We start from the raw sequence: 20,528 nt of genomic DNA on the forward strand, positions 1-20,528 counted from the left end.
CTGGAAAACCGTAACTGCTGATTCCAGCCTGAGTGCTGACTATTCATGCTTTTCCAAAATAAACTCTTTGCACATAAAATGCACTAAGAGAAAAGTGAATGCACCGTGAGTGCTGCTTCCACACCTTCTGAGCAGCAACTGACCAATAGCTACACGAGCTCTGAAAACATCTACAGCAACAAGATATCCTCTGGAGACGGACATACTATCTTCTGCTCTGAGACCCTGGGGTGAGTACCTAAGCACCCACCTCTGTCTGAGGTCATGCTCTCAAGCATACAAACGAGTAGCACAGGAGAGATCTCCTACATTTTACAACTGAACAAGGTGAGGCACTGGAAGAGTCTTCTCTGACTTTGAATCAGGTCAGCTCTTGGCTGAAGCCCTGAAAAACCACAGCTTTTCAATCTGATAGTACCCATTAGAAAGGGAATCAATAGTGTCACAAACAAGACACACTAGACTACCTACTTGTTTTGTGCAGATCAAGGAGAACACAGCAACAAAATTAATAAAGAAACTTGCATCATACATAATCATTAGGAACCCAGCACCACCATTTGTGACCTTTAGGAAAGAACGAAAAGCAACAAAAGCTGCAGACCTTCTCTACCACAGCAGGCTAGGGTTCACAGCTAAATCTTAAACCAGATACCACTCCCACCACTTTAAGCAACCACTTAAAGCAAAGAAAAACACCCGAACAAACACATATCCAAAAAGTATACATAATGAACGCAAGAACCGCCTGGACTAATCAAGCAGGCCAGCAAGTTCAGTGTTCACTGCTGTTAATTAACATCAGCCAAGCACTTCATTGCTACAGCACATACTCACTGAACAACAGGACTAACAAGGGAAACAAAAGAAAAAGTTCACTTGTCTATAAACACAGACAAATCCAATCTATGAGATAGTTACCCTTGTTGTGCTCCCCTGAAACACTCTGCAAGCGTACTCCATGTTCAACTGCAGGTGGGAGAAACACAGGAGGAGATGCTTTCCTCGAACCTTCAGAACACGGCTGTACAATACAGTACATACGCGTAAGAATTTGTACAAAACAATTTTTTTAAAATAAAATCTAACAAAGGCTTTTGCATTTTAAATAAAAGGGCAAAAAAATCCTCACAATTCATCTAAACTATTCCATAATGTTGATTAAGGCTGGCAAATCACAAAGCCACACAAGAAATTAACACAGGAAATCAAGATGTTGATTGTGAACAAGAAGCTGCAGCTCTGTGTTGATTGAACATTGGCATCAAATTTGCACCTGGCATTCAAATATCAGCCTACATTGCTGGGGCACATGTCCCACAATGTTGAGTGAGTGCATCACTACGTTGCAAAAGCAAGATTTGATTTGCTTAAAGGGCAAAAAGGCAAAGCTGATAGCGATTAAGCTATCTAGAAAGTCTTGTATTTTTAAGAAAGGAGTGGGGAATTAGTTTTTTTCCCAACAACAAAGGCTAGAGGAGAAGTAGCTACAGACCCTGCTCACTCTCATCTTGAGAATTATCAGACAGAAAGGATAAACACAGCCAACACACTTGGTGTCTGCTGAACATGATTTTCAAAATCGGATTAAGTCTATCTAGAGAAGACAGAGGTTCTATACAGAAAAATCTAAATGTCTGGGTTGCTCAGTGTATTGGCATCCGTTAAACTCTGACTGGATCAGCAGAATAGATCTGAATAGTAGGAAAAAAAAAAATCCTCACAAAAATATGCCTGAGAAGTTCATAAGTTTAAAAGCAGCAATAAACTGCTGTATTAAAACTGTGCTAGAAAATCAACTCCAAAGCCTGCAGCCAGGAGGCCAACGTAAGTAGTCTGACATAACTTTGTCCCAGTACTATCTCAACAGAGAACCTACGCTACAGGTATTTCAATGACCCTCAGATACAGGACATCGAGCAGCAGCAACATGGGGTAAATAAGCCTCACCAGGGGCGGGGCTCAACGCAAAGGCAAGCTCTCACGTAGTTCTCATCTGGCTCTCCCACAGCCCGGGGAGATGCACATATCACAGAAAGTACCTCAGAATCCCAGGGAGAATCAGACTCTTCCTTTTTCTCTGTTCCTACTGCTGGCAGAGCACCTACAAAAAAATGGACAAAGAGAGACACTGAGAATTTACTGCACTCCACTTTTATACCCCATCAGTCAAACAAAGGATCTGAAAGATGAGTAACAGTACTACAGCAAAGGACAAACCAAGAAATGCGTTACACTCAACGGTAGCTTTACACCCAGTCACATCACAGTATTCTGTTTTCTCCTCTTCATTTCTTTTCCAGCAAAAGATGCATAAGAATGGTGGCTGACATGACAATGTCCCTCGTGTTGGGACAACGTTAAGGAAGAAACTCCAGCATGCTTCAGTCTCAGCATATGGACACCCTGAGTCATCTTCCCTCTTGCCTACACCTCCATCATCTGGCACTTACTATCACATTCCACTCTACAGGACATACCACAAAAGCACGATACAAAACAACCTCACACTAAGAGGAAGCTGCCAACACACACGGCTCCTTGCTTAGTGCTATCAAGGGATACCTCACCTGACCATGATTCATAATCCTGCAACTTCTGACCAGGTACATACATAAGAAACTGACATTTAGGAATGAAACAGAAGCTCACAGCTCCAATACAGTCCAGAACACTGCAAGCATTTTAAATCTTATCACTTCAAAGTCTAGTATCTTCTGACCACCAAACTCCCATCTAGAGCAGACCACAGTCAGTTCTCTCTTCTAAGCTACTCCATTATGTAAAACAAACTCAGGATTGACTCACACAGAAACGCAAGGAAAATTTACAGGAATGAGCCAGACAGGAGCAATGGCGTCCACTCTGGAAAACCATAACTGCTGATTCCAGCCTGAGTGCTGACTATTCACGCTTTTCCAAAATAAACTCTTTGCACATAAAATGCACTAAGAGAAAAGTGAATGCACCGTGAGTGCTGCTTCCACACCTTCTGAGCAGCAACTGACCAATAGCTACACGAGCTCTGAAAACATCTACAGCAACAAGATATCCTCTGGAGACGGACATACTATCTTCTGCTCTGAGACCCTGGGGTGAGTACCTAAGCACCCACCTCTCTCTGAGGTCATGCTCTCAAGCATACAAGCGAGTAGCACAGGAGAGATCTCCTACATTTTACAACTGAACAAGGTGAGGCACTGGAAGAGTCTTCTCCGACTTTGAATCAGGTCAGCTCTTGGCTGAAGCCCTGAAAAACCACAGCTTTTCAATCTGATAGTACCCATTAGAAAGGGAATCAATAGTGTCACACACAAGGCACACTAGACTACCTACTTGTTTTGTGCAGATCAAGGAGAACACAGCAACAAAATTAATAAAGAAACTTGCATCATACATAATCATTAGGAACCCAGCACCACCATTTGTGACCTTTAGGAAAGAACGAAAAGCAACAAAAGCTGCAGACCTTCTCTACCACAGCAGGCTAGGGTTCACAGCTAAATCTTAAACCAGATACACCTCCCACCACTTTAAGCAACCACCTAAAGCAAAGAAAAACACCCGAACAAACACATATCCAAAAAGTATACATAATGAACGCAAGAACCGCCTGGACTAATCAAGCAGGCCAGCAAGTTCAGTGTTCACTGCTGTTAATTAACATCAGCCAAGCACTTCATTGCTACAGCACATACTCACTGAACAACAGGACTAACAAGGAAAACAAAAGAAAAAGTTCACTTGTCTATAAACACAGACAAATCCAATCTATGAGATAGTTACCCTTGTTGTGCTCCCCTGAAACACTCTGCAAGCGTACTCCATGTTCAACTGCAGGTGGGAGAAACACAGGAGGAGATGCTTTCCTCGAACCTTCAGAACACGGCTGTACAATACAGTACATACGCGTAAGAATTTGTACAAAACAATTTTTTTAAAATAAAATCTAAGAAAGGCTTTTGCATTTTAAATAAAAGGGCAAAAAAATCCTCACAATTCATCTAAACTATTCCATAATGTTGATTAAGGCTGGCAAATCACAGAGCCACACAAGAAATTAACACAGGAAATCAAGATGTTGATTGTGAACAAGAAGCTGCAGCTCTGTGTTGATTGAACATTGGCATCAAATTTGCACCTGGCATTCAAATATCAGCCTACATTGCTGGGGCACATGTCCCACAATGTTGAGTGAGTGCATCACTACGTTGCAAAAGCAAGATTTGATTTGCTTAAAGGCCAAAAAGGCAAAGCTGATAGCGATTAAGCTATCTAGAAAGTCTTGTATTTTTAAGAAAGGAGTGGGGAATTAGTTTTTTTCCCAACAACAAAGGCTAGAGGGGAAGTAGCTACAGACCCTGCTCACTCTCATCTTGAGAATTATCAGACAGAAAGGATAAACACAGCCAGCACACTTGGTGTCTGCTGAACATGATTTTCAAAATCGGATTAAGTCTATCTAGAGAAGACAGAGGTTCTATACAGAAAAATCTAAATGTCTGGGTTGCTCAGTGTATTGGCATCCGTTAAACTCTGACTGGATCAGCAGAATAGATCTGAATAGTAGGAAAAAAAAAATCCTCACAAAAATATGCCTGAGAAGTTCATAAGTTTAAAAGCAGCAATAAACTGCTGTATTAAAACTGTGCTAGAAAATCAACTCCAAAGCCTGCAGCCAGGAGGCCAACGTAAGTAGTCTGACATAACTTTGTCCCAGTACTATCTCAACAGAGAACCTACGCTACAGGTATTTCAATGACCCTCAGATACAGGACATCGAGCAGCAGCAACATGGGGTAAATAAGCCTCACCAGGGGCGGGGCTCAACGCAAAGGCAAGCTCTCACGTAGTTCTCATCTGGCTCTCCCACAGACCGGGGAGATGCACATATCACAGAAAGTACCTCAGAATCCCAGGGAGAATCAGACTCTTCCTTTTTCTCTGTTCCTACTGCTGGCAGAGCACCTACAAAAAAATGGACAAAGAGAGACACTGAGAATTTACTGCACTCCACTTTTATACCCCATCAGTCAAACAAAGGATCTGAAAGATGAGTAACAGTACTACAGCAAAGGACAAACCAAGAAATGAGTTACACTCAACGGTAGCTTTACACCCAGTCACATCACAGTATTCTGTTTTCTCCTCTTCATTTCTTTTCCAGCAAAAGATGCATAAGAATGGTGGCTGACATGACAATGTCCCTCGTGTTGGGACAACGTTAAGGAAGAAACTCCAGCATGCTTCAGTCTCAGCATATGGACACCCTGAGTCATCTTCCCTCTTGCCTACACCTCCATCATCTGGCACTTACTATCACATTCCACTCTACAGGACATACCACAAAAGCACGATACAAAACAACCTCACACTAAGAGGAAGCTGCCAACACACACGGCTCCTTGCTTAGTGCTATCAAGGGATACCTCACCTGACCATGATTCATAATCCTGCAACTTCTGACCAGGTACATACATAAGAAACTGACATTTAGGAATGAAACAGAAGCTCACAGCTCCAATACAGTCCAGAACACTGCAAGCATTTTAAATCTTATCACTTCAAAGTCTAGTATCTTCTGACCACCAAACTCCCATCTAGAGCAGACCACAGTCAGTTCTCTCTTCTAAGCTACTCCATTATGTAAAACAAACTCAGGATTGACTCACACAGAAACGCAAGGAAAATTTACAGGAATGAGCCAGACAGGAGCAATGGCGTCCACTCTGGAAAACCATAACTGCTGATTCCAGCCTGAGTGCTGACTATTCATGCTTTTCCAAAATAAACTCTTTGCACATAAAATGCACTAAGAGAAAAGTGAATGCACCGTGAGTGCTGCTTCCACACCTTCTGAGCAGCAACTGACCAATAGCTACACGAGCTCTGAAAACATCTACAGCAACAAGATATCCTCTGGAGACGGACATACTATCTTCTGCTCTGAGACCCTGGGGTGAGTACCTAAGCACCCACCTCTGTCTGAGGTCATGCTCTCAAGCATACAAACGAGTAGCACAGGAGAGATCTCCTACATTTTACAACTGAACAAGGTGAGGCACTGGAAGAGTCTTCTCTGACTTTGAATCAGGTCAGCTCTTGGCTGAAGCCCTGAAAAACCACAGCTTTTCAATCTGATAGTACCCATTAGAAAGGGAATCAATAGTGTCACACACAAGGCACACTAGACTACCTACTTGTTTTGTGCAGATCAAGGAGAACACAGCAACAAAATTAATAAAGAAACTTGCATCATACATAATCATTAGGAACCCAGCACCACCATTTGTGACCTTTAGGAAAGAACGAAAAGCAACAAAAGCTGCAGACCTTCTCTACCACAGCAGGCTAGGGTTCACAGCTAAATCTTAAACCAGATACACCTCCCACCACTTTAAGCAACCACCTAAAGCAAAGAAAAACACCCGAACAAACACATATCCAAAAAGTATACATAATGAACGCAAGAACCGCCTGGACTAATCAAGCAGGCCAGCAAGTTCAGTGTTCACTGCTGTTAATTAACATCAGCCAAGCACTTCATTGCTACAGCACATACTCACTGAACAACAGGACTAACAAGGAAAACAAAAGAAAAAGTTCACTTGTCTATAAACACAGACAAATCCAATCTATGAGATAGTTACCCTTGTTGTGCTCCCCTGAAACACTCTGCAAGCGTACTCCATGTTCAACTGCAGGTGGGAGAAACACAGGAGGAGATGCTTTCCTCGAACCTTCAGAACACGGCTGTACAATACAGTACATACGAGTAAGAATTTGTACAAAACAATTTTTTTAAAATAAAATCTAACAAAGGCTTTTGCATTTTAAATAAAAGGGCAAAAAAATCCTCACAATTCATCTAAACTATTCCATAATGTTGATTAAGGCTGGCAAATCACAGAGCCACACAAGAAATTAACACAGGAAATCAAGATGTTGATTGTGAACAAGAAGCTGCAGCTCTGTGTTGATTGAACATTGGCATCAAATTTGCACCTGGCATTCAAATATCAGCCTACATTGCTGGGGCACATGTCCCACAATGTTGAGTGAGTGCATCACTACGTTGCAAAAGCAAGATTTGATTTGCTTAAAGGCCAAAAAGGCAAAGCTGATAGCGATTAAGCTATCTAGAAAGTCTCGTATTTTTAAGAAAGGAGTGGGGAATTAGTTTTTTTCCCTACAACAAAGACTAGAGGGGAAGTAGTTATTCTGTTTCACTACTGTGCTAGAAAATCAACTCAAAAGCTTGCAACCAAAGGGCCGATACAAGAAGCTTAACCTAACTTTGTCCCAGTACTATCTCCACACAGAACCTACACTACAAGTATTTCGTTGACCCTCAGATACAGGACATAGAGCAGCAGCAATATGGGGTAAATAAGCCTCACCAGGGGCAGGGCTCAACGCAAAGGCAAGCTCTCACGTAGTTCTCATCTGGCTCTCCCACAGACCGGGGAGATGCACATATCACAGAAAGTACCTCAGAATCCCAAGGAGAATCAGACTCTTCCTTTTTCTCTGCTCCTACTGTGGGTTGGGCTTCTACAAAAAAAAAGGAGAAATACAGACACTGAGAAATATACTGCACTACACTTTTATACCCCATCAGTCAAATAAAGGATCTGAAAGACGAGCAGTAATTCTACAGCAAAGAACAAACCAAACAGTGAGTCCCACTCAAGGGTAACTTTACATCCAGTCACATCACAGTATTCTCTTCACTCCTCTTCATCTGTTTTCCAGCAGAAGATGCCCAAGCAGGACAGCTGACATGGCTACGTTCACCATGTTTGGACAATGTTCTGTGCAGCATCTGACCAATAGCTACACATGCTCTGAAGAAGTCTACTGCAACAAGCAGTGCTCTGGAGTCAGACAATGGAAATAGTATCTTCTGTTTTCACACCCTGGGGTCTATGCCAAATTACCCAACTCTCTCTGAGCTGGTCATGCTCTCAAGCCCACAAAGGTTTAGCAAAGGAGAGATCTCCTACATTCTACAACTGAACAAGTTGAGGTACTGGAAGAGTCTTCTCTGAGTTTGACTCAGGTCTGCTTTTGGCTGAAGCCCTGAAAAACCACAGCTTTTCAATCAGATAGTAGCATCGGAAAGGGAAACAATATTGTCACACAGAAGATAGATTAGATTAGCTTCTTGTTTTGTTCAGACGGCATCAAGGAGAACACAGCAACAAAATTAATAAAGAAACTTGCATCATACGTAATCATTAGGAATCCAGCACCACCATTTGTGACCGTTAGGTAAGAACGAAAAAAAACAAAAGCTGCAGACCTTCTCTACCACAGCAGGCTAGGGTTCACAGGTAACAGGAAAGTTTATCATCTTTGAGGATAATCATCATTTTACTTTATTTACTGAACATTAATACTTATAGAGGAGCAATCAGGATCATATTTAAACTCACTTCTCGCATAAGCTGTGTCTTCTGAAACTTTACGGACTTGATGTTTATTACTAGAAACAGAATGTTTCACATCCCCCAAAACTGTCGTTTGCAGCTTCCTTCTAGTATCTTCCTTCTCCTGTTCTTCTTTCCATTTAGGTGACTCCTTCTAAAACAGATTGACCAAAACAGCTGAAAAGCACAGAAATCAATATCTACTTCACCACCCATTAACAACTTGGAAAACGGTTTTCTTGGGTAAGACTTAAATGAAGCAAAGTGCAACATGGTTTCTAAAGGCCTACAATTTTTAGTGGGAATCTGCACAATTAAACTGCAGTGCCTCATGTTGTAAACCTCATCTCTGGCTATGCAAAACCTCTGAGAAGCACTTCCTTGTGTCAATCTAAATGCAGTTTCATTGATATTATTCAGAAAGTCTTCTTTCTGCCTACATATCTCACAATTTCACTAGTTTCCTGCCCTCAATTTCATTCAAAACTTCCTTTTGTTTCTTCATTTCCAGTCATTACCTCATGAATTCTACTAAATGGCTACAACTTCTAATGGATATTATCCATTCCCTCAGTTTTACATAACAGAAAGTGCACAGATTCCAGAAAGAATGAAGTTTCCTGTCTTTCTCCTTCCAAAACTCTCCAATCTCATAATAAAAATATTGAAAATAATGTCTGAGTTTGGCTATGAACAAGATGTTTTCAGTATCAAAATACAATGATTGAATACAGATACGTGATTGAGTATTAACAGGAAAATAGTTTACTGTCGCTTACCTGTATTACCCTTAACAAACTCTTCCAATTGAATCATCCCTGTACACTTACTTTTGTGCTTGAGGGAAATGCTGCCCATAGATTTTCCTCATATCTATTTAGGCCCAGGTTTTCACTTTCTTGTTTTAGTGTTTCATGGAATTTATTATGTACCTCTTTGCACTGCCCTTCTTCCTCTTCCACCAATTCATCTTCATCAAGGTTGCTTGAATCTGAGACATCTTGTTTCAACAACTCTCCACATTCTCCTCTGCTCAGATTTGCACCTGTTGGTTTTTTTTGTTTGAGGCTTTTCTTCTGTGACTTAGGAATTTCAATTCTAGAACTATCACCACCACCTTAAAGCATGAGAAAGGGAAAGAGGAATATGAATCAAATGGGTTATATAAATAGCAGCAGGCATTTTACCCATTAAAAACACAGGAAAGTAGTCATCTGGGACTGTATGGAAAAGAAGCCAGGTAAGGGCAGGATGGGAGAAGGACACATCAGACACAAAGGCTTAGGAGGGGACTCAGTATGGTCATTTCCATTATCTTACTTATTTTATTCTGACATGACCATCTGTTCTGTTCTTATAACACTACTTTCCTCAATTACTACAGCCAAGTGAAAACAACAACAACAAAAACCGAAATGAAATTACTTAGTAAGTTTACTTTTGTATGTCATTGTATTATGAAGTACTTTCCAAATAACTTACCATTATTTCTGAACTTTTGGGGAACATTCATTAACGATGTCAAGTTTGGCTTCTGTGGCTTCTGCAAATAAAAACACATTTTAAAAGAATTATTTGATCTGTTTTTGTTTGCTTTTTTGTTTTAAAGCAAATCCTTTACTTACATCAAATCTTGAACAGTAAATACAACCAGGCTGTCCCCTTTTGAAAGGACTCAGATACTTGCTAGATCCTTCAACTTTAATTACACAAACATTCCTCTCCTCTTGTGTACAAGTCAGTGACTATTCAAAACTATCTGTAAATGCGTAACAATTCTAAAAAGGTATTTTAATCCATTGGTAAAATACAACTACACTCGCGATTACTTACTTGTAAGTATGCACAACTCAAGTATCAATTAAAGTTCCTGAAGCTTGAAGAATAAATTATTTAATATAACTCCACTTAGTGAAATATCTGTAAATTTCAAAATAATGCTAGAAATTTGAATCACTTCCCCTAAAATCAATGTAAGAAAATAGAAAAAATTTTAAAGTACACATGCTTTCATCTCCAGCATTACAGAGTGTGCTGAACTAACAAACTAAAGTTCCTAATCACTGCAGAATCCCAGTGCAACAGACTAAATACTCCAGACGCCATTGAAAAAACTGGTAATCCTTTGGAACATTCATAAAAACAGCAGGATAAGCACATGGAGCTTATAAAGAGAAAAGTCCAAATATTCAAAAAATGAAGATAGTCATGCAGCGTGAGATTATATACAAGCACGGAATGTCATCCCACAGAAGGAAAAAAGAAAGAAAAAATAATTATTTGAGCAACTCAAGTATCGAACACTTGAGGAACCTAGTGAGGAAGGAAAGAGAACCAGGTGATGAACAATTTCACTAGATTTTGATAAATAAATGTTCTTTTTCATTATCGTGTTCTTTTTCATTAATCATCCTATCATGTAAATTAGGGGAAACAATTGTGAAGTTTGAAAGAGAACAGAACAGGTTATTTATTAACTTATCAATTCCTAGGGTTGGCAAATCTCACTCAATGAACAACTAATACAATGTGGTAGTTTATCTTAATATCTACTCTTTTGCCTCAAACCACAAATCTACTGCATGTTCTGCCAAAGCAACAATTTTTAGGAAAAACTTACAGCAGAAGAAAGGTTGGCAGATGAGAGACTCTTCTTAAGGAGGAAAAAAAAAAAAAAAAAAAAAACAACAAAGAATTGGCTGGAAAAAGAGTTTCCTTCTATCTCATAGGAAATTGCCTTCAAATCACTTATTTTACACAACTATTTTCCCATAAAGGCACCATACCTTGGCTGTAAAATCCAGTTCTTCTTTCTCAGAATTATTCCAGGTGCCATTACTGCCCTCTTTTTCAGAACTTCAAAAACAACGAAAAGTAAGTACTGGTCCTCTCAAATAATTCCTCAAATAAGCATTTGGTATTTTTATAAGACTCACCTTGTTGAGTATCCTTCGAAAAAGTCATCCATTGCTGTTCAAATATAAATCGACATGTTGAGATTAGATTTTGCATACTAAAAATTAACCAATACAGACATTTAACATGAAAACAGCTCATAAGAGTACAGAAGCTGAAGTGGCCAATTCAATAAGAACAGCATGAAGGAAAGTATTTACAAAACAAATGCTTTTTCAAATTATACTGAAAAACAAATCAGACATATCTACAATATCTACCATTTTTTGCTGCCGTACCTTGCTATGGATTATAAATAAAGTATATTTATAAATACAAAGAAAATCAAAAAGCATACTCAGGAGCTATAGGTTATCCCTAGCTAGAAGAATCACCAGCATTTCTCTACAGTGAATCAAAAAATGATATACTTGAGACAAAAGGAGCATTAGCAGGGCATGCTATACTACACCCCCAAGTTTTTATCAGTTCAGTGAAGGTAGTAACTCACACCTAAGACTATAGGATAGGTCAGGTCAAAAGGGATCTCTGGAAGTCTCTCAACCAACTACTTAAAGCCAGCTCAGCTTTCAGGTCAGGAAAAGTTGGTCAGGGTTTTATTCAGTCTAGTCTTGAACACCTCCAAGAGAAGGTTCACAACTTCTCTATTTTGCCATCCTTATCATGGCAACACTTTTCATCTCCAGCTAGAAACCATCTTGCTTCCATTTATACCTCTTGCCATCTTCGCTTCCTGTCAAGTATCACAGGGAAGCATCTGGCTTTGTCTTCTCATCTGCATTGGACGCTGCAGTTAGGGCCCTTCAAAGCTGCCTCTTCTTCAGGCTGAGTAAGTCCACTTTCTCAGCCCTCTCTCACAGGGCAAATACTCCTTCACAAATATGATGGCTCCCTAGAGAATTAGCTTGCTATTGATCGATCGACCTCTCACGTAGAAGGAACTCAAAATTACAGCCAAGGCACAGTCAAGTGAGTGCTAAACAGGGGCTGACAATCGCTTCTCTCAGTCTCCTGGCTTTGCTACTCTTAGCACAGTGCAAGCTGCAGCCCTTAGCTGCCAGAGCACCCTGCTGCCTCATGCTCAGCTTGCCTTCTGACAGGTCTGTGTCCTTTCTCAGCAGAGCTGCTCCCCTGCCGTGCAGTCCCATCATGTTTTGTAGGAAGGGGCTTTTTCACCCCAAATGGGTCTTGGTATTTGCCCCCGATGGATTTCTTAAGATGCCTGCCAGTCTATTGCCCTGGCTCATTGAAGTCCCTCTGAATGCCAGCTCTGTGCTGAAGCATATCCAACAATCGCTCTTACTTCAGATCATTAGCAACCCTGATGAGAGCGCCCTGCAGTAAATCCTTCAGGTCACCGTTCTAATGAAAACTGCAGTCTAGGAACACAATTTTTGAAGCGCTAACACCTCTTAACAACTAAAACATAATAGAAGGACTTTCTGATTCCCAGCACAGAAGGGAAAACAGACATATCTGATCTCCACATAGAAATCATAATTCCTGAAGTTTCTGAACTGTTAAATATTATAACAAAAAGAAGGGTTACTACTAACAACCTACAAATGAGTGTACAAATTTTGCCTTTCCTAAACACAGTATGCGAGAATATTCCCTGATCTGAACACAGCTTTCTGAGATGCAGTACAGTATAAATGTTCAAAGAAATCTCATGGAGAAAAAAGCTAGAGGCTGAAACTTCCCATCTGAGGGCATCTTAAATGGTTCAAATGCTAACAATCTGATTTTTGATGTTTTCCACTACAGAAAACACAGAATATTCTTAAATGCTAATGGAATCCTGCTGTATGTAAAGCTAAATAACTAACTCAGTACTATGACTCTATCTGCTAACTTTCCACGCAGAACAGAAAATTGCTGCTGTGTGGAACAGTTAAACTCTGGACGAACGACTTCAGTTACATCTTCAATGAGTACCACTAGAAGTAAGGAAAACAGCTCATTAAATTACCTACACTTTTGCTTTCAACATATAAATACTGCCAATGATCCTGCTATCCTTTAGAAGGCGAGACAGGAATTTGATGAGATAGCTTTCAGCTAGACCAAAACCACAGCCATGATGCACTGACACAGAAATGAGATCTAGTCTCCAGGGACCCGTTTCCACTTTAACTGAAGCCTATATCACCATTTCTGAGCAAGAGGAGAACAGATTACAAAACAAACAACCCCAAAACCAACACTATCACAAGTGATAAAAGCAAATGCTGAATTCAGTAATAAGGGACTCATGCAAAACATGCAAAGAAACAAAAGCTGCCCCAAATCCACTCTAACTCATAGATCTTAAATCATCAAGATACAGATCTGCAAGATAATAAGCACCTATGATGAATAAGTATTTGTGTATCACAAGACATGTGTGGTATTTAAAATACTGCTGTGCAGAATGAATACCTTCACTCGATTCTCCTGTTCTCAGAGTCTGCTCAGGGGACCGTTGCATTTCTATATCCATTAAGGGAAAGGCATGGAAAGGACAGACAACAATGACATCAGAATAAATGCGGAATCTCACAAGTTTGGAAAATACAAAAAGCACACACACAAAGCTACAGCACTGGGAGAATGCGCTGTGACTATGACATGCATTTGTGTGCATGTGTACATCTGTGTGTCAAAAGAGAAACTGTGGAACACTACCTTGACATCAAATTCTTTCACAATAAATCTGTTACTTTTCTCTGGAGCAGAAGGTTGTCCTACTTACATGGATTTTATCACATACACATGCAGTGCTGTGGAAAAACAGCTACTATCAGAAACATACACTTAAGAGAAAGTTTAAAAGAATCATAGGATGGCTTGGGTTGAAAAGAACCTCAAGATGATTTCTCATCCCTTCTGGCTTTTCTCTGTTTCCTTAAGAGGGAATACAGGAAAAGTTTTATCTGACCTCAGGAGATAAAAATCACACAGAAGTGATAATTTACTTTTGTAAAGAGTTTTACAATGCTGAGACAATTCCTCTAATCATAGAAACACTAAGGTTGGAAAAGATTATCAAGTCCAATTGCAAATGACTCAGGGAAACGCTGAACAATACACTAGTATGTGCTGCAGTGGCCAAACATACTGTCACTGCAAACATACTAGAAACAGAAATAGCACAACTACTGTTTTCCTCAAAAATAAATTGTTACTTAAAATCTAAGAGATCGGTCATTCAATATGTTCTGGAAGCCAATCTGTACGTGATTAATAAAAGGGTTCATGTTCTGACATCCAAATAATCATGAGCAAACTTGTTGAAAAATGCTGACCTGTTCAACATTCTTCAGAATCTCCTCTTCTAATTAGAAAGTACAAAAGTAGCAGAAAGGATAAGGTCAAAATTTTAGATAGCAGAAAAATAAAACAGAAGAGCAAAAGACAATAAAAGAATTCCAAAGTGGGTATTTCTCTGGTCTCTCTCTCAACATCCCGGCTTCTCTAAAGGACACTTTTAAGACTGTTACTGTGGCATATTAAAAGGACTCTCATGATTCAGGGTGTGGATGCAATCAGAGACTGCAGAATTAATTCCAATATTGTTTCTACTACGCTACTGAACTTTCTCTCTGCTCCCTCCTACTCCTCATGCTGGTGTAATCTTTAAGAGACTGAGCACAGGGAGAATCACAGAATGGTTTGAGTTGGAACAGACCTTTAATATCATCTAAATCCAACTCCCTGCTATAGGCAGGGACACCTCCCTCTAGACCAGGTTGCTCAAAGCCCCATGCACCTTTGGCTTTGAATGCTTGCAGGGAGGGAGCATTTACAACCTCTCTGGGCAACCTGTTCCAGTGTCTCATCCCCCTCACAGTAAAGAATTTCTTCCTGATATCTAGTCTAAATGTACCCTCTACTTGGAAGAAGAAACCCTCAAATCACATATTTTAAATTAACCCAGGCCTGTTAGTCCTTACAATGGGGTACCAGAGCAACTATCTATGTGCATGGAAGGTAGCAACTGAGTGGATTTGGATAAAAAAAAGTATTTCAATGATCAAACCAACTGTATCGAGCCCCACTGAAAAACAAGCAAACAAAACTTCAAAACCAAGCTACGAAGAAACTTTTTCAACCACTCTCTAGTTCAAAGTAACTGCTCCTAAGTCAAAGGCAACATCACTTGGGTCTAAAATCTATACTTCCATCTGGGATAAGTCCAGGAAGAAAAAATATGCCATGTATTCTTTGATCATATTTCTCAGTCTTTATAATAAAAAAGTAATGACTTGTGTTTGAACAGTCTGCTGCCCATCTGACACATGATTCTCACAAAACCCTTAAAAATAAGGAACAAATAAAACCTCGTACGTTGGGGCTTGAAACGTAAACTGCAAGGCAATCTCATTCATACTAAAATAGCAACTTTCTAAGATTCATTTAGGGCAATTTGAGCTTATAAACGCTGCCTGGATTTTACAAATTCATTGAAGGAATGTATTTCTTTTATTTACAAGGCAATGAGAAAATGTAACAGTTTTTCTGGATCACAAAGTCTTTCTCAGTTGTTTTTTTTTTTTTCTTTTTTAAATAAAAGTAATTGAAAAAAACATTATTTGATTATAAATCAAACCATGTCCAAAAAGATACGGTATATACAAACAATGTACTGTTGTTGCTTATGAAGTTATTTTTCCAAGACAATTTTTGTTACGTCTCCACAACACAAACAAAAGCAATTGTAATTGAAGGTGAGAAATTATGTCTCCCAAAAAAGGAGCTTTATGCAGGTGAAACTATTAAAATTAAAACAAAGTGACAGAAATCCAGTGGTAATCAACAAAAGATGCATCTTCTTGCAATTTATCTGCTGCTTCGCTGCTACAGAAGATAAAACTACTATTTGGGATGAAACTACAGCTTTTGCAATTGGATTTTCTGAACAACAATCTAAATGAGCATCTCTAAGAAAAATTGCACACCCATAAAACAAGGCTACTTTAACCTATTTTGTTTCTTCTCTTCCCTCCTCCCCCTTGCTAAAGGGACAATTTAAATAAATGGGCAACTTGATGTGCTGAAAGTGACAACTGTATGAGCAGATGGATGTAGTGCACACAAATCACAACTGTCCCCACAGCCTGTGGAGATGCAGTGTAAACTAGCAGCAAGCAAACACATTCATAACACTTCTTATTACAGTCCACCTGATGCTTCCACTGAAGTCCACACTGAGCACGGTGAATTTAAAAGATGCAAACCGACCTAAGGAAGGGGCCACCACGATTCTGCCCATTAGCTCTACCACAGTTAAGTATCCTACCTCCTCTGCTCGAAGCAGCTGCACCCAACGTAAAGCCAGCAGCTCTTGCCTGGTGAGGAGTCACTGGCACAGGGATGCCTCCTTTAGCACCTGCAGAAGCTTCCCCTGCGTTCTCATGGTCTGCATATTCTGCCAGTGTTTTACTAAGACTACGGAGAGCAAAAAAGGAAATGCATTTGGGAAAAATAATCCCATAGCTACATAAACACTTAATGGGATAATAAGAGCCTTATACTATCCATCCTAAACATAACCATAGCCAAAACAATTTTCATATTCAGTAAGTGTAACATACTCTACTTTTTGCAAACCGTAACATACTCAAATATAATGGACACATCTATTTTATAGATGCACATCCAGATCTATGAAGTTATTTACTTCTGCTCGGTACCCTTTGCAGTCCAGTTTTTACAAATACAACCACTCTTATGAATGAACACCCATGGGTAAAATACTTATGTGTAGGAGGAGTTAAACTGCTTAGTAATTTAACAAAAGAAATAACAGCTAGATCTCCTCTGAAACAAAACAGGTGGTTCCTGGTCAGTGGAACTGAAGACAGTAATAACAAGGGTTCTGTTTTGAGAAGAATTTACAAACATTTCAGTTTTTCAAGTTGAACTTCTGCGTCTGTGGGCTACAGACACATTTTAATAGTGTATAGCAGGCAGACATCAGCTTAGAAACAAACACTTGAAATCTTACAGAGAATTTTGAGCAGAAGCCCTTTTCTCAACTTTCAAATTAACACCAGACACATGAACAGTATATGTGAGAAGATGTCAATGAACACATCTTCAAAATAGCACCGTTAAACTTGGTGCTGTTACCAAAAAGGTTCAAACTCAACACTGATAACTAAAAACCTAGCAATAAATTTAAAAGTTTATCTAGCATTTCCATGAAGAATAGCATAGTCCTCAGCTGTCCATCCATTAACGTCTTTATGGAAAATTTCAGCACCATAGCGAAGAAGTATTTCTACCAACTTAAGCTCCCCACCGGCTGCTGCAGTCATAAGTGGGGTTCTACAGCATCCAAAATACAAGACAAACCATACAATTTAGTCAGACATTGTAATTATTTTAATTCCCATTTGCTCAATCTCAAAGAAAATCACTTTATGAACAGAAAAAAAAGCTTCCATATTAACAACACTTGCATACAAACTTGGCATCAATTTGAAAAACTCTCTCTGGCATAACAGCAATGTTGCTGGCACAATAGCAATTTTCCTGCCACAGCGGCTACCAGAAACAATGTTTTCTTGCAGTTCTCAATGCAGAAAACATGCAATAATGCATGCCACCTGCCAAGCTGAGACCTGCTTTCGCCAGTCACTCAACGAGCTCTTTCTCTGTGTCTTTCTACTTCAATGCTCATTCCCATCCCTCCCATCAGTCCAACCTGAAGACAACTAAGGTGACCTGCAGAGTTTAGACCATCTCCTCACCTTTCACACGGATCTCGAGTGTGAACATCAGCTCCTTTTTTAAGAAGGAGCTCTACCATTTCTTTGTGATTTTCAGAGATAGCAAGAGTAAGAGGAGTACATCCGTCCTGAAAGAACAGAAATAATTCAAGTTAAAAATCAAAAGAAACAAACAAAAAATCTACAATAAAAATATCAATGCAACTTTTTGAACTTCTCTATTGAATCTCGAAATGTACCTTATTCTGAGCATTGATACGGGCACTGTGCTCAATTAACATCCCTGCTAGAAATGTGTTAGGAGTTACAGCAGCCAAGTGAAGGGCAGTGTTGCCACCAGCATCTGCCAGGTTCGGATCAGCACCATGCTCTAGCAGGATCACTGCACATCTTTCTTTCTGGCATTGTACTGCCTGGAAACAACACACACACACACACACAAAAAAAAAAAGGTAAAATTTCCAGCAGTCATATTTCACTGTGTCACTACTACTACAACTTCCCATTCCTGGAATATAAAAGCATCTGCCAAGATTAGCTAGCACATGCCAAAGCCACACTGATTACAGCATGCATGCTTCTACACAGACTTACTTAAAGAATCTGGAAAGACATCATTTAATACATAATCAATAATTCCTACTTGCAGCAACATAGTATGTTCTACTTACCTTCATCAGTGGAGATCTGTTATCACTGTCAAAAAGATTTAGCTTACACTTGTTTTCTACTAGAAACGTAACGACATCCTCACGTCCATTTGCACAAGCAAGATGCAGTGGTGTCCTAAAAGTGAAACGTGTAAATTGAAACAGACAGCTAAATAAATATTTTCACTCTGTGGTACATGAACAGGGCAAATTGCATTTCTTTATCCCAATTACCTCCCAAAATAAACAAAATCAAATAAAAACAAGCTTATTCCATTACCAGCGTGCACCAAACCATGTCCCTTAGTACAACATCTACATGTTTCTTGAACACCTCCAGGGACGGTGACTTTACCACCAACCTGGGCAGCCCATTCCAGTGCACAACCACTCTCTGGAGAGGCTTATCCTAGCATCCAACGTGAACCTCCCCTGGTGCAAGCTGAGGCTGTTCCCTCTTGTCCTAACAGCTCCCATCACAGGCAGGCTGATGAGTACCCTCCATAAGACCAGCTTCCTCCAAGGCAGAGAAGATGAGGACGAAATAACAGGCAGAACGTCAAATAACTCATCATGCCTTGTCACAGACATGGAACAACTCGAGGGTGACTGTCCCCACTGAGAAATTCCCAAATAAGTATACAAGATCCTTCACCTCCGAATAGAAGCCTGACAATATTGATCTGAGCACTGTATTTATTATTTATTTAGCACAGTGTACCGCAAAGAGCTCGAATGAGTAATTTAACTGTAACAAACACAACTTTGTGCAGGAGCCCCTCCTCACCCAAAAGCAGCCGTTACCAAGCACTGGGGAATATGACAACCTAAAGGAACCACCATCAGCTTCGCAAGCAAGAAAGCCTTCATGAAGCCAGCAGCCTTATCGCTGCCCTTTCTCACCAGCCCCCAACAGAGCTCTCAGCTCGGAGGAATGCCGAGCAGCCCTACGAGGGATCCAGGCCGGGAGGGCACATCGGAGCGGCCTCTACCGGCCGTCCAAGCCACGCGCGGCCCCCGTTAACAGCAGCCCTCTGTGCCCAGGTCATGCAGCGGGGATCCCGGCCCGGCCCGCCGCCCTTACCGCTGCACCTTGTCGCGCTCGTCGATGTCGTGCTTCTTCAGTCCTTGCTGCACCAGGGCCAGGTCTCCGGCGGCGGCCCCCCGGTGCAGCTTGGTCAGCTCCTTCCGGCGGATCTCGTACGCACCGGCGGAGCACGCCGAGGCGGCGCTGCCGGGCGGCGGATCCCGTTTTTTCTTCTTTACGAAGCTGAGTATCTTCTTCATGTCGTCTTAAAACTCTGCCGGGCCGAGCCCCGAGCAGGGCGCGGAAACACGGCGCACGCTCAGGGAAGCCGCGGCCCAACCCACAGGCTGCAGGGCAGCCTCAGGCTCCCAGCCGGAGCCGGGAGCCCCACGTATGCGTTATACGTGCGATATTAAGCGCTACTAAGCGATATGAAGCGATAGTAAGCGATATCAAGAGGATACACACCCGCGGAGAGCAGGAGTGTGCGCGTCTGTAGGCTCGGCTGCCTCAGAAAGCGGTTGGCAACGGTGTGTCCTGGGGCCGTTGCCTTTGGAATAGTCACGGGGATAACCGTCTGCAGGGTTATTTCTTGCCCTACTTGTGGGTATTATTTAATAGGGATCTCAAAGCACGCGTTTTTAACCTGTTACTAAACCAGTTGTCAGCTTTCTGTCTTCAGTTTTCCCATCTTCCCCTCCCCCCCTCCACCTTTGTTCATACTGTTTATTAAATCTTTAATATGGGTGATTTTGAATAATATTTTTAATTCATTCCTGTTAAAAAC

General features: G+C 40.7%; 1 long non-coding RNA gene and 1 pseudogene across 2 annotated transcripts in view; one reads left to right on the top strand and one right to left on the bottom strand.

Annotated features, from left to right (window-relative positions):
* LOC146756717 (uncharacterized) overlaps positions 1 to 20,416 on the bottom strand; it is a 47,729-nt pseudogene extending 27,313 nt beyond the window's left edge. Inside the window, exons 1-13 of the transcript XR_014937357.1 lie at positions 19,799 to 20,416; positions 18,736 to 18,850; positions 18,304 to 18,477; positions 18,086 to 18,192; positions 17,499 to 17,660; positions 16,630 to 16,778; positions 13,770 to 13,820; positions 11,369 to 11,402; positions 11,219 to 11,288; positions 9,915 to 9,975; positions 9,365 to 9,549; positions 8,439 to 8,586; positions 7,412 to 7,554 (exon numbers count right to left, since the gene is read on the bottom strand). The product of XR_014937357.1 is annotated as an uncharacterized LOC146756717 (transcript). The remainder of the gene's footprint in view (positions 1 to 7,411; positions 7,555 to 8,438; positions 8,587 to 9,364; positions 9,550 to 9,914; positions 9,976 to 11,218; positions 11,289 to 11,368; positions 11,403 to 13,769; positions 13,821 to 16,629; positions 16,779 to 17,498; positions 17,661 to 18,085; positions 18,193 to 18,303; positions 18,478 to 18,735; positions 18,851 to 19,798) is intronic.
* The window catches only part of LOC146756705 (uncharacterized), a 378,411-nt gene that overhangs the window by 238,233 nt on the left and 119,650 nt on the right, over positions 1 to 20,528 (top strand). The gene's annotated exons all lie outside the window — the stretch shown is intronic.

Source organism: Coturnix japonica, chromosome 26, assembly GCF_054131305.1.
Source record: "Coturnix japonica strain WE chromosome 26, WE-NBRP24, whole genome shotgun sequence".
In the NCBI taxonomy this organism is placed as follows: domain Eukaryota; kingdom Metazoa; phylum Chordata; class Aves; order Galliformes; family Phasianidae; genus Coturnix; species Coturnix japonica.